This window comes from Haemorhous mexicanus, chromosome 8 (assembly GCF_027477595.1).
Source record: "Haemorhous mexicanus isolate bHaeMex1 chromosome 8, bHaeMex1.pri, whole genome shotgun sequence".
Classification (NCBI taxonomy): domain Eukaryota; kingdom Metazoa; phylum Chordata; class Aves; order Passeriformes; family Fringillidae; genus Haemorhous; species Haemorhous mexicanus.
In genome coordinates this window covers 10770192-10783692 of record NC_082348.1, presented here as the reverse complement: position 1 = coordinate 10783692, position 13501 = coordinate 10770192, and the positions used below count along the sequence as shown (strand labels likewise).

Below are 13501 nucleotides of genomic sequence, written 5' to 3'. Positions count from 1 at the left end.
GACATGGTTCTGAGATCCCTAGTGTCTCTAACTCTCCATGACTTCCATCTGCTTTGAGCTTTTCGGACCCCTGAGACCAGAAATGCACTACCAGACACCCAAAAATAGAGGCTGTACTTCATTAGCCTGTAGGAAAAGCCACGTCCACTGCTGTTCTACACAAGTTGCATACGACCATAAGCATTTTAGTACAGCTATCTCTATTAATACAACATGGGGATGCTGCAAATGGGCCGTAGTCTCTCTCTCCCTTTCCCTTTATCCTTCCCAAAAATGGAAATAAATAACATCCACAAAGCATGGCAAAGCACTTTGTAATCCCCAAATGAAGGATTCTGTAGGTGTGAAGTATTCATAAGACATATTTATTTTCAAATTGCAAAAAAAGCTGGTTGCTGTGTTTCCTGGCAGTATTTAGTATACCTCTCTGCTGTGCACATCTGAAGCACACATCAGGGAAAGAAATGCTGTGATAATCAACTCCAAATCCCACAATCTATTTGTTCTAGTAATTAAAGAAATATTTACTCAGGAAGCAGGTTTACACAGGACGAATAGCTTCTAAGAACAAATATGATTTAATTATGTGTAAGTGCAAGAAGCATGCTACATATTAAGGAGATTAATTTATGCTCATTAACAATACAGACAAAATTGGTGCTTGGCTATTAATTTTCTATGCTGGAGAAAAGAAATGGTAAGGAAGTGTTTACAGAATTGCCTGCTTTAGAAGCCTATTTGAGTGTGATCTGTACTTTTTCAGAAAGAACCAGAATAAGTCCTCTGCATAAGATAACTTCATTTACTCACCACATTTGATAAATAAATTGTATTCTGTACTGTCAGAATTGTTCATTTAATGACAGTGAGGATAAAAAACTTTTATTTTTTAACACTTACCATAAGTATTCATAATATATTCTTCAACAGCATTCAGCCTTGCTTTATAGGAAAAAAAATAATTTCCCAGAATGTACAGGGACTATTTCAAGGCCCCTGTTTAATATAAAGAATCCATCATATTTCTGCTGTCAAACAAGAAAAAATGTTTGTGTCTGCAGGACTGTCTTTCACTGCTGCCCTCTACGAGTTTAGACTAGAGACTTGACTTTTCTTTGTCTCATCTTCTTCCCTGATAAAAAATCAATTTGTTCACTTAAGACTCATAAAGGACAATGCAATGAGTGTGTTATATTACAGCTGGATAAGGCACAAAATAACAATGATGACTGTTTTTGTAAATTCTTCTTCCTGTCCTCTGCATGTGCTACTAAATATAGTGGAGCAAGACAGTTCTAATTGATTCTTGTCTTTGTTCTTACAGCTGCCTTTCATTTTCTGCACAAGCTTCCTCTCTTTTCAACATCCTTGAAAACCAAGAAGAATTTATTGGCATCCTACCACAGTTCAATGTGCTGTTACCACCTGGTTTTATCCCAACCAGAAAGATGGCTTTTCACATTTGCTTTGGTGTTTGCTAGTAAGCAGGAGACTTCAATTCTCAAAGATAAAAACTTTAGCCTATAAGTAAAATTTTTAGCAGTCTTGATGAAATGGAATATCATTAGCCTTTTGTGTGAAAATTCAGAAATTAATACATTTTAAGAGCATTTCCAGTTCCTAACATGGTTTAGTTCAGCTGAGCATATATTTAGCTAAATGGTGAAGGTTTGGTTGATGCTGTTTGAGCTGGGGGAATGGACTGGACAATGTGCTACAGTCAGTTCTATGAAAGTCTGGCCACCAATATATTAAATTAGTGTCTGACTTAATCAGATGCAGCTCAGTATTTCATTCTAATCTTTAAATCTTTGCCTTTAAAAATACCAAACAGAAATTTAGAAGGATATGGGAGAAAGGAAACACAACCTTTGAACTCCACTTTGAAATGCAGGGATCAGCAAAATAAAAGGAGCTTTGCAGTACTTTGGAAATTATGAGCAGACCATTTCTATCAAATAAATGCTGTTGTAGCTGAAACAACCCAGATTGCAGACACATTTGTAGATTTCTGTTTTACAGAGAAGCTGAAGGTTTTGGTGAAAGATCTTCCTACATCAATCTGCTTTGAAGTGCTTCCTACAATCATGATAATCTGTTCCAGAAACTGGCCATAATAGAAAACACTATTTCAATGCAGTCTACAAAGCACAGTTCTAAAAAAGCTTTCAGTTACACCTTAATTGTAAATATGCTACCAAGCCACTCACTTTTTCACTGGGGAGAGTTGGCTGTGGTAAGCACACATTTCCTGATCTCCTGCCTTCTAATCATGTCTATCAAGTCTTTGTGACTGACAGACATGTAAGATCTGCTATTCAAAACAAATGAGACACCTAAATTATACCACTGCATTTTAGAGAGGCACTGTCTGGTTGAAAATGTGGGGCCATCTCCTGCAGCTCTGACTCAGGTAGTATGCCAATTTCAAAACCAAATATTCATTGGATAAGAACTGCAGAATGTGAACTTTATGGAGTTTTTTAAGATGAAAAATCAAATTTTAACTTACAAAAATTGAACTCTTCCTACTGGTGTCGCTGGCTGTAGGGTCAGGCTCTTGTCTCTTCAACAAATACCTTACACATTTAGAAGTACATGTATCAGATTAGTTCCAATTCTTTAAACTACTAATTTAAACCCCTGTTTCTATCAGGTAGGAGTCTGCCATGGAAAGAATCCCGCTGGCTCAAGGCGGCTGTGATAACTTCACTGAAGCACTTCAGTAGTTCATTTGGTCTATTTGTGAAGAAAAGTCTTACTCATCTCAAGTTAACTCTTCAGAAGTTTGTTTTTTTTCTTTCCTCAGTTGAATCAGTTTGGGAAAGGAGAAAAAAAAAAGCAAGCCTCATTATTTTACTTCTGTTTTTAATCAATTACTTCTGCATCTTATGCTCAAACATGTGGAAGCCTAAAATTCAGCAGAAATAGAGATCATGTTGTTTCATGTTTTTGTTTTAATTAAAACTAAAAATGCTTCTCTTGGTGCTGGGTTTTGCAACAGCATAATGCGGCAGACCTCATTTTGGAGAGTGCCTCCAGACCAATATCATCCCTATGCAATCTGGTTCCATAGGTACAAACTTGCCTTTGATTTTTTGGGCTTGCATTACAGTCGTCAGCCAAGCACAACTGCAGCTCTTCACTGAGGCTGCACTCATCTGTCTGTGAGTAGAACTGGGCTCTTGAACTTTTCATGGATGTTCAAGCCCTTCGAGAGCTTTGTAAATGGATAGCAGAGTAGGCTGCCAGAAAACAAAGGGTTTTCATTAAATGATAACATCTTTCCAAACTAAAAACATAAATTGTAGTACTTATGGGAAGATTCTAGTCCTCTCTAACCACAGGTATCACCATTAAGGTTAGTGCAAGCCAACCTGATACTACTATACCTTTTGCAAATAATTTAACCGTTTGCCTTGTGTTAGCAATCAAGAACACAGGCCAGTAAACCCTGAATTTTTACAGATTGCAAAAGTGAGTTTGATTTTGCAGGCTCAGATCTTACAGTTGCAAGAATAGAATGTCTTCCTCACCAGAAATTCTGCCTGAACTCTGCCCTCAGTTAGTTTAAAGTGTCTCTTTTCACCTTGCCTGCATTGCAGTGCTCCTGAACGAGAGTCTGGTTATGCCCAGGCAAAGTGCAGACAGATGTTCTGACATTTCCCTGCAGAGAGTTCCCCTGATACAACACTGCTCTGATTTACAAGCAGTGCTGCTGCTGCAATCCCCACCCAGCTCCAAGTCATCCTCCTCTGCCAGTAAAAACCTGCTGTTGCCTTTAACCATTGCAGCCACTCCAGCTCTTCACAAGGCATGTAATACAGCAGGCTCCTCAAGCCAAGAGATTCCTACACCACTATCCTTTTCTTCCTCATTCCAACTTTGCACTCCTTATCTCCTGCTGTCTATCTGCTCAGTTCTGCTCTACAACCTCTGCTGTTTCAGTTCTCCCAAACCTTTGTAGCTGTCACTTCTACGGTCTTCTTTGGCCAGTAGCATCCTTAGAAAGTTCAGAGAAGAGCCATCAAGCAATAAGGATTGAAAAAACATTGGAAAATCCAGAATCATACTGAAATATCACAGAAAATTAAGAGATTACTTGACTACAGATCAAAGTACTTCCACAGCAAGAAAATGTGATGCTTTCCTCTTTGGATAAGAGGAGGGCCAAGTACCAATAGCAGGCCCAAGAATCTAGCAACTAAGGGGCTGCATAATCACAAGAGTTGCTAAATTTTAAACATTTAACCAAGAATTGCATGATATTGTCTCATTTCATAAATATTTAAATCAAAATTGGATGTCTGTTTAGAACAATTTACCAGCTTGAACATTAATTGGCTTGGGGAAGTTCTGTGCCTTCAGGGAAGACAGAAAAAAATTACTGGAAGCACCTTTCTGGAGTCCATCACTGTGGGAGGAGGGACCAGATTGGGAAGAACCCCAGGAATCAAAAGTAAAATGGTAAAAACTAAACTAAAGGGTAAAATACAAAAAAAACCTGCTCATATATGTACTCTCACAGGTCAATGAACTCCATTTAAATAAAGACCAAATGACCAAAGACTACTTGCCCAAAGCACATCACCCTCAAATCTGTCCATGAGTTTTCAATGCAAAATTAAATTTAGACTTCTCGGCCTTGATGTGCTTTGTTTTGATGAAACCAGAAATTAAATATAGCACAGTAACCTTATCCAGTCATCTTAACTAATTCAGCATTTTGGATGCCTTAGTGTATGAACTTTGCAGAGAAATTTCTGGCAAAAATGGATGGCATTGTAACTTCAGCCTTCTTAAAATTAACTCACACCAGCTATTCTCAGTAGTACCATCATTATCTGTGAAACTGTGCTCAAATGAAGAATCGATAAATAAATATGAAGAAGAAATTTAGGGAGAAAATGAAGTGCTATTAGCATTCCAGGAGTATAATAAACTCATAATTCTCTGAGGCAAAACAGTGAAGCCTGGATTTGCAAAGCTACCATAGACAAGGAAGTGTGCAAAACTCATTCCAAATATAAGCTGGTTTAATATTTCAAAGACTCATTAGAGGGAGCACATAGCGTTAGCAAAATCATGGTTTGTATTACTGATGTACAGTCCAAGACAAATACAGAATGTATCTAGTAAATTACTCTCTTGGGAGCAATTTCTGTTGGTTAAGGGGGGGAAATATTAAATTTTAAAGATGTTAATCACTTGTTTTTGTTTTATTTCAACCTGTATAGATGCATGTCTGGTATGCATATGAAAATGCAAAATACAGGAATAATCCGTAGCTCATCTGGAAAATGATGGGACTGATAGTGCACATGCAAGCAGGGTACTTATTTTCTTGAACCAAAGTCACATTAACTTACACTGAACTGTTTAGTTGTGTTAAGGATTTGCAAGATAAAGTTACGTACTGGCGATGTTGAGCATACAGGTAAATGCATAGTCTTGTAAGGCATGAGTTTAGGGCTTTGAGGCAGGAAAGCAATGAGATGAAATATTTCAGTCATAGGATTTAACTACACTTATAGAATTAAGTAATTGAATAACTGTTTTCAGGGCTTGTAACCTTGCCTCTGTCACTAACACACTCTCTGACCTTGAGCAAGTTGCATAAGCCCAGCTTTTCACAGACTTCAAAGTTTAATTTGTACAGATTTCAGTCACTGGCAATCCTACCTGGTGCCCATCTGCATCATTATTCATGATACCTTTAACAGATGAGCACAAAATTCTCCAGGCCACAGTCCTTTTATGCCTCACTTTCTGTCTCTGATGATTATTACTTCTGACTGCTGAGCATGGATGTTAAAATGGAAATAAGGTTAAGTTGTACTATTATATCTCTTGATTATCCTCACAAAGCAGGAACTGTGAAATTTTTCATATTATGCGTTACCTCACCTCATCCTTTATCAGTATTAGAACAGCACACTGTTACAGTGCATATTCCTATTTTGCTCATGTTGAGCAAGTATGTATCTTTATCCTACCACAAGCCACTAATGATATTCTTCCCCCTGTTGCCTTTTATTTTAAGTAGGTGGTTACAAGGTGCAATTACAACTAAAAGCTAAGCTCTTTTGGACTGGAGGAGCACACTGGATGCAGGCAGAAACTGAGTCTCAGCTTGGTGTTTCTAATGAAAATGTCCTTCATATGTGGAATGGATCCCAAAAAGGTCAGAGAGTGAAATATTAAGTGTTTTACAAATATAGACTGATTGCCCTGTCCAAACCATGTGTTTGAAAATCTCCTCCTGGCAGACAATCTTCAATCAGGAAGGGAGAACAGAGAAAGGAACATGAGGCAGGACAGGGGATCTGTAATCACTCTAACAAACTTCACAGACCTAGCCAAGTTTTCCTTCCATGTGTTATTATATATATATATATATATACAGGCCCCAAAAGCATCTCCTTCTGCATTCTTGAATTTACTATATTATCCTGTCAAACTGAGTTATCCAGAGAGAACTTCCTACCCTTTCCTTTCTTGCCTTATTTTTTCCTCCTATCTTTGAAGCCCTGTAAATCAGCACCAGAGGAGAAAATAAGCAACCTTTAGCTGAAATAGCAGGCTAAACAACTTCCACGTGGCCAAGCAACAGAGCAAAGCAATTAAACCTGCCCAACAGGCCATCTGTAGTCAAACTTCTCTTCCCTTAAGAGCCTAAGTATTCCCAGATTTAGTTCCTAATCTTACCTCCGAGTTGTGCAGATGGTTCCACAGCACCCACTCAAAACCCCTTTGAAGTTACTATGAATCCACACATCTGGGTAAACTCATTGTCCCTGAATCTGCTCCAAGAATGAGGATGTGGCCAAAGTCTTGTGGAAGTTTGTTTTCTGCACTTTCAGAAAACAGGCAGGATCTGCTTCTTTCCCACAAAACTAGTCATAACTGTCACAGCCATATTTTGGAATCACCAATTTGATCTCGACAATTACATACCACATAAGAAATTTTCATTCTGTTATCCTTTCAAATAAATTTGAAGCTATTTTTTTCATTTTCACTCTACATCAGTAGCCTGCACAGGGTTTGCACAAGGTTTGCACTTGAAATGAAAACTGCTGCTTTAAAATGACAAACACTGAACACAGGACATTTGTTACCACTAAAAAAAACCACTCTCTGTCTGTGGAGAAGCATAATTCATTCACTGATACATGCACCCACATTTTCTCCAGGGAGTTTCACAAATTCACATGCACTCCCAGCACTAAATTTTGCATTTCAATCTAGGCATTAGCTATAAAAGATGTGTAAAATCTTATGTAGTCAGACAGAAGCTGTTCCCTATTGGCTACATAATAAGCACCTTAGGTAGCTCCAGGGTATAAAATTATTCCAAAAGGGGTGTGGAAAAAATTACACTGCATAAATTGATTCCAGATCCACCTGTTCCAGGTGCCAGCAAACATATTTTGTTAAAGCCATCTGGTTGTCTTAAAAGCTAACAGTTTTTGAAGACTATGGCACAAACAATCTGCAAAATACACAAACTTCCAAAGCTACAAACTCCTAAACTGCAAATGGCTTAGAGATCATCTATGCAGGACTTAGCTGGGCTGCTCTGCAGGATTGCAGGTGGCATCTCTGCTTAACATCTAAGACTATCTAGCATGAAGGTACACCCCCCATAGCACAGAGGGTTCAAGGCTACTGGAGGATCCATTCTGCATTACCAGATGCTCACATGATATTCCCAATTACAGAATGGGTTTGCCTCATGAGTCTGAAGTTATGATGAAGCTTTTGAGTGCAGCACAATATTTAGCAGAAATAAAACTTATGACTGAGGTTCTTCTCTGCAGGTGGCTATGTCCCAGCTGTTCACGTGTTGCTGCATCATGGATAAAGTAAAACCTTTGAAACTGGCAATCTGCAATTTATTTAACTTGCAGCAACAGCCTAATAGGGAGTATGTTATCTAGACTAACAAGCCCATAAGCATTTTGCCTGCTCAACAAAGCCACGGGGGTCAGACACTGCTGCAGTTTGTGTTTATCAGGGTCTGGTTGTGCCGGGTGCTGTTTCCCGGAGACGCGTTAACAACAACGAGGAACATGCAGCACCTTGTAAGATCAAGCTCCTTCACAGCAGCTTCTGGGAAGAAAATATTCTGTGCTTTCTCCACAAATGACCCCTCTCTGAACACCAATGAAATTACACATATGATTTACAAACTCTACAGGTGTTCACAATTGATTTGGGGATTAAAACTAGTAATCAGCATGTTTACTTATTTTCTGATTTACAGCTCACTAAAAAGTAAATAAAGTCACACAAATTCTTAACGAGCGAAGTGCTTTGGTACATGTTTAATTATAAGCACATGAATAGCCCTGCCACCAATTCAGAGTCATACTTTGTAACTTGGTAACATCCTTCACATGCAAATTACCTCCCTGAGTTATTACATTTAGAAACAAAACAAACCCACTTGGTTTGTAGATACATTTTTGATAACAGTAATACTTCTGGACTATTACTACTGATAAACTCATTTTCAGAAAATCACCTTGAGTGATTTTTTGTGGACCTTAAAAATTGTGCTTTATATGAGTTCTGAAGCAGAGGCAACTTAGGGAGTTGCGGAGCTGTAGTCAAGGAGACCCTGCGTGCTGAAAGTCACAGTTGTGCAGTCAGAGCTCTGCTGCACTTTACTCACATGGTTTGAGCCTGGGGTAAGAAATAACGGCTGTCATGCAGTAAATTTTCTTTTGGACAACAATGAGAACAGTGGGGAAATAAATACTGAGGTTAACTGTGCTTGAAGAATAATCTCCAGCAAGCAAAGCACTGTCCACACATTTGCAGGCTCAAAGAGCAGTCAAAGTCTCACACTCAGCTCCCGCTGAAACTAATGAAAATTGCCACCATGGACAGAGATGGGATGACTCCTGATACTGGAAACACTGGACAAACCAGCAGTCTAAAAGCAAGAGAAACAATCCCTACAATAAAACCGACACAGAGCCTTCAGTCAGTTCATTTTTGTTTCCTTAAGTAACAGAACAATAACAAAGAGCTGTTGACTTGATCCTCAGAAGCAACAACACTCGGACACAGCCCATTTCAAGACACAGCAGGGGTAGTGCAATACGATTTGTCTCCTGGACTAAATCACAAGGATCCTACTCAAAATTGTAGCAGTTCACCTTCACAGTATTCAGTCTGTAAAAGCTAAGTCCATCACTTAAGACTGACTTTGTGATTTCACTGTGATTTGGTACTTACACAGCTGCTACACAATCAACACTGATGAATTTTACCCCTAGAGAACATTCTGAATTGTCTTCACCACTCTCTGCAGGTAATTAAATTTCCCTTTTTCAGCTTTATACCAGAAATGATCTTGTGGGCATGATCTGCAGCAAGGCAAATCCAGCTGAAGACTTCACACTGGCACCTAAACTCTCAGCACTACCCCAGGAGTGGAACATCTTCACATTACAGTGATTGATTCCCACTCCTCAGCACGTCCACTCTCTTGGGGCCAGTCTGCCCCTGCTGCTGCAGTTCTTGTCATGAAGGCAGTGAGCAGCACTTAGGAGACCTGGCAAAGCTGGAGTTCAGTGACAGACCCTCAGTAAAATTGCCCATCGCTCCCAGTAAAAATGAACCAAAAAATGCTAATCTAATAATGCAGGCATGTAGATAAATGAAAGGTGAAAAGGCTTTTAAATGCATTCTAAAACCAATATTTTATGAGATGGATCAATATATTTCTCTAGGCTGGAAACAAACAAGTTCTCAAAGTAAGTTAAATTTAGAGAAGAAATTGTTTGGTTTTCTTACTAAGGAAACATTGATGATAATTCCTTGTAGGCATTTGTACCAACAGCACTCCAAAGCTAGGGCTTCACCATGTTTTCCCTAAAAACAGTACAGTAAAAACAGGATAAGGTTGCTGCTGTCAGCTTACTAAATGTGAACAAAACTAGCTTTGCAATCATACAGCATTGTCCATAATTTCCAGTCGTTCACCAGCATATGGAAGTGATGCAAACACAAAGTAAAACATTTACAGCTTTGATCTTGCATCTTTTAGACAGTCAATTAACCTCTCCGATGTCTTTACAAGGAATCACCTGAATATGGGCTACCGGAAAACACCCTTAATTCCCAGATCCCAGTTGATAGTGCATGCACTAGCCAGCGTTCGAGGCAGGGAGGCGGCAGCGGCAGATTGCTCCCTGGCACTGTTGGATACTGCCCCCTTTTGCCGAACAGCAAGGCAACAGCCCCGGCTGCACAATGAAACTTCGCCCGGCATCTTTTTGTTTTTGGGAAGATATATTCATGCAGATGGTCTTATTTAACCCTAGTATGTCTGTTAGCATGATTATTCGTTCTGACTAAAATAGAAGTCTATTGTTCGAGCCATGTTTAATATCACAGAGTGCCTGCTCCCCAGGAACTTTCCCTCTTAGGGGGCCCTATCATGTGTCAGCCCAAGTCAGGCAGCACTTTTTCAACTGACTACAAGGTAAGAAGAAGAGTTTATAGTCTGGGGGTATGTTCCCCCAGGTCAGCTGTCGGCCCGGGGAATAAAGGGCAATCACAGAGGATGACCAAAGCCATTCTGTCTGGGAACTTTTTTAATCTTACTGCAAAGCAACTAAAATTCCAAGGCACCACTTGTATCGAGCTTCTCTTGGGCTATCCACATTCCTGCTGAACCCATCCCCATGCAATTGTTTCCAGTCAATGTGAACTGATCAAGGCCAGTTTGCTAAAAGTCATTTTCTGTGCAGAACCTCATCCCCCGCATCTCTCCGTTCAAGCCTTTTGTCCTCTGGGGTTGTGCTTTTTCACTTGCTGGAGTTTGCACATTTTCTCCTCCCTGGTTGCCCCAGCTTTTTGCAGGAAGGGTGGGAGGTCATGGAGGGCAACCACTGCCAATTCCATCAGCCAAACAGGCTGGAGGGGATGAACAAAGCAAATATCTATATTCTGAAGGGTGGGATCTCTCTCTCCCCCATGACTTCAGGATTAGTGAGCTCCTGGCAGGGGAGGACAAAAACTTGGCCTTTTTAATGAAAGAAAAAAGATAGAGAGAAAAACAGAATAACGTGCCTAGACTTCACTGAAAATGCAAGAAGCATAACATAAAACACAGAGATTCTCCACCATTGCCTAGTGCCGAGGCCCAATCCAATCAGAAAAGTTTTAGAGCAAAAGGAGAAAAGATGAAAGATATGGATGATTCAAGTGTCTGTTTAAAAACTGAATCTCTGTTAAAAATCTGGTTAAATATCAGCAGGATTTTTCTTATCCGCTGCCACTGCAACTTTGTCTGCAGTTATGACCATTTTTCAACCTTGGGTGCTTACAAATCAGATGTATAATCACAACAGTACTTTTCTGTAGTTTGTTCCAGCTACCCTCACTCCTCCTCCTTCACTCACCTGGGATCTCTAGTGATCTCAAGCAGCAGTAAGAATCAAAGCCCATTACAACTTCTAGTTTAGTTGGTTTCTATTTTGTCCACAGTGCAGTCAGCCTGGGGTCTTAGCCTACCACTGAACCAATCCAGAGGCAAAGACATCAAACCTCTTGCAGCTCAGACTATAATTTAGGAAAATAAGTATTTTTTTGTAATGAGAGGGAGCACTTGCACAACAAAATAAGGAACTTTACTATGATGGTTCCTAACCGATATATCCATACATAAATAGTTTTAAGATAAAAGAAATGGGGGGGAAAAAAAGTAAACTCCAACCAAAACCAGATAAATAAATTAGGGAAAAAAACCCCAAAAACCCAAACAAACAACAAAACAGTACCTGGCATCTACCATGTTTGGAGACCTTTATTTAAGGACAGGAAATTATCAAAGAGTCTAAACTGAGCCAACAGAGGACAGTGAACCTTTAGCACATAGATACTCCTCGATACTTAATGCTCCACCTAAAAGGCCATGAAGAGACAGGTTCAGGACCGACTTGGCAAGCACACCTTTTGTTTGTTTCCTCTGAGGCTTAACAGTAAGCGTGCTCCTGGGCAGTACCAGGAGCAGATGGTAATGCTGGTAAATACAGCTCTCCAACTTTGGTGTGGATATCTGAGCTGGATCTACAAAGGTTGTCTCTGGAAATCCTACCCTCCCATATACTCCCCGTAAGTTTCTAACAATGCGCGGATCTAAGGAGCAGCACAAGGCTTTCTGCTTCCCTCTCCCTCTCCCCTCCGCTTTTGATCTCCATCTGGACGTGAGCTGAAATTTAATGGGCCACCCCTACCACAAAGACAAATTACCATCTGAAAAACAAAAATCATTGATATCCCTTCGTCTAGGCTATCCTGCTTCCCACCACTGCACCCCTTCGCTCCCGCCACAGCCTCCCTCAGCGGGTTTAGGAAGAACTGGGAAGGTGGCGGAGAGAGGAGGAAAAAAAACCACCTCCACTGCCACCTCCGAACTAGCGTGCTCTCCAGCGCTGCCGGACTACGACTACAGCGACAAAAAATAAGCCCCTTAGGCTCCCCGGCGGGCAGGGGGACAGCGCGCCGAGCGCCGGGAACAAACACACCCCCACGCCCCGCAGGTTGCCCCCGGCCCCCATCACCGTGAGCTGCGCCGGGGGCGACGGAGACGCGGAGAAGCCCGGGGGTTCCCACCTCCCTAGATCCCCTTCCCAGCGCCGCCCGCTCCCCCCGACCCCGCCAAGTTGCGAAGTTTGCGCGCCCCCGGCCCGTCCCGCCGCCCGCCCCCCGGGCCGCCGCCGCGCTGCGCTTACGGGGTAGCCGCCGGGCTCCCGGTGCGGGGCTCACCGGCACATCGCGCTCCGGCTGCCGCAGCAGCGAGGGGAACCGCGGCGCGGCTGAGCTCGGTTCGGCGCGGTTGGGCTCGGCTCGGCGCGGCTGGGCACGGCTCGGCTCGGGGCGATCAGGGGAGCGGTGGCTCTGCCCAGCCCGGCGCTCAGGGAGTGCCGCCTCGGGCCATGCGAGCGGCGGCGGGCAGCGTCCCCGCGGTGCGGCCGGAGTTGGGACCGAAGTCCTCCTGGGCGCTCCGCTGTCTCTTCCAAGCAGCTCCTATCAGCACGGCTTCAACTCTTTCCATCGGGGACCGAGGGGAGGAGGAGAAGGAGGCGGAGGAGGAGGAGGTAGGGAAGGAGGAGGGAGCTAGGGGCTGGCAGCCCCAACTCGCACTGATGTCAACTAATATATTCAAAGTTCAACAGGGCATTACTCTAGCAAGCGAATCGCCCTCGCCGCCCTCCCCTCTGGTCGCAGCCGGCCTCCCCGGGCCGGTGGGGGATCCCGCGGAGCACAGCGGCACTTCCCGGCCGGACCCTCCGGAGGGGGGCCGGCGGAGCTGGCCCGGAGAGGAGGGGGTCGGGGATGGAGGATGGCACACTTTTCAGGCGGGCAGGTTCAAGTGCCGCCGGTGTGGGGAGGGCTGAGGGTGGAGGTGAGGGCGAAAATAATCCACCGAGCGGCGGAGCGATGTTTGCGTTTAAATCCAGCCTCTTCCCTCCCCGCT

At 42.4% G+C, this 13501-nt stretch overlaps 1 protein-coding gene across 1 annotated transcript in view; it reads right to left on the bottom strand.

Moving 5' to 3' along the window:
* The window catches only part of SEMA5B (semaphorin 5B), a 266561-nt gene extending 253488 nt beyond the window's left edge, over positions 1-13073 (bottom strand). The window contains exon 1 of the mRNA XM_059852719.1: positions 12756-13073. The gene's annotated coding sequence lies outside the window, so the exon portion shown is untranslated. The remainder of the gene's footprint in view (positions 1-12755) is intronic.
* Between the last annotated feature and the right edge of the window lie 428 nt (positions 13074-13501).